The 1,133-nt window shown below is 46.1% G+C and overlaps 1 long non-coding RNA gene across 1 annotated transcript; it reads left to right on the top strand.

Moving 5' to 3' along the window:
- The first annotated feature begins 285 nt into the window (after nt 1-285).
- Nucleotides 286-1,133, top strand: LOC147819045 (uncharacterized). Its single transcript, XR_015437336.1, has 2 exons — nt 286-580; nt 951-1,133. It is a non-coding gene; the product is annotated as an uncharacterized LOC147819045 (long non-coding RNA).

Genomic DNA, 1,133 nt, shown 5'->3' on the forward strand with positions numbered 1-1,133 from the left:
GAACATGAGAACAAGAGAACATGAGATCATGAGATCATGAGAACACGAGATCATGAGAACACGAGAACATGAGAACATGAGAACATGAGAACATGAGAGCTGCAGTTCAGAAAGCAGAGGACAGTCATCTGAAACACTACAGTACACTGATCTGAACTCCTCTATGTGGGAGTGAGATATTTTGGGGGAGGGGGGTCAAATATGATCTACTATGATCTACTATGATCTACTGTGATCTACTATGATCTAATATGATCTAATATGACAGCAGTGAGTGAAAAGTCTGTTTTGTTTGAAACTGACGTGTGTCTCGTTCCAACAGAGACGATGGCTGAGCTCAAATCTTTACTCCTGCGAACCCTGAAATCTCTGAACAAAGAACAGTTTGAGGAGTTCAAGTGGCACCTGGAAACCTGCACCAACATCCCACAGTCCGACCTGGAGAACACAGACAGGCCCAAAACAGTCAACCTGCTGATGGGCCTCGACCCCCGGCAGGCGCTGGACGTGACCGTGCAGGTCCTGAGGGAGATCCACAGGAACGATCTGGTCCTGGATCTGTCACAGACCAGCACAGATGGTAAACCTGAGGTCACATCTGAACCTCTTCCCTCACCTGTTCACACCTGTTCACACCTGGACCTCTTCACTCAGGTGTTGAGACAGTTTAAAGCTGGGGAGGCAGAAGACACAAAACTAAACGTCTCTAATCAATGATCAATAAAATCCATCATTGAGGGAACAAGAAATATTTTAATTTGAAAGTGTCTCTGACAGGAACCAGAGTCCAGGTGTGAACAGTTGAAACCAGTAAAGTCTGACAGTAAACACTCTCTGGCGTGTGATGATGATGTCAGTGAGGCACCACAAACCAGCTGTTCAAACTTTCAAAATAAAACTAGTTTAATAAAACCTGACCTGTTCACTTCCTATCTCTCTGTCTGTTTCAGGAAATCAGAGATAACGGGGTCGTCACATGTTACCCTCACAGCTGACATGAAGTTACAGAGGCGACGACCTCCACAGATACACCTGGAAATGGGGGAGGGTCAGCAGCCCCCCAGCAAGCTGAGGTCAGATACAAACTGCCTCCACGTCTGAAATAAAACCTCTGGGTGTGTGTGATGAAACTA

The sequence above is a fragment of the Seriola lalandi genome, unplaced genomic scaffold (assembly GCF_002814215.2).
Source record: "Seriola lalandi dorsalis isolate HSWRI2012SDOR001 ecotype SW California unplaced genomic scaffold, Sedor1 jcf7180002054344, whole genome shotgun sequence".
Lineage (NCBI taxonomy): Eukaryota > Metazoa > Chordata > Actinopteri > Carangiformes > Carangidae > Seriola > Seriola lalandi.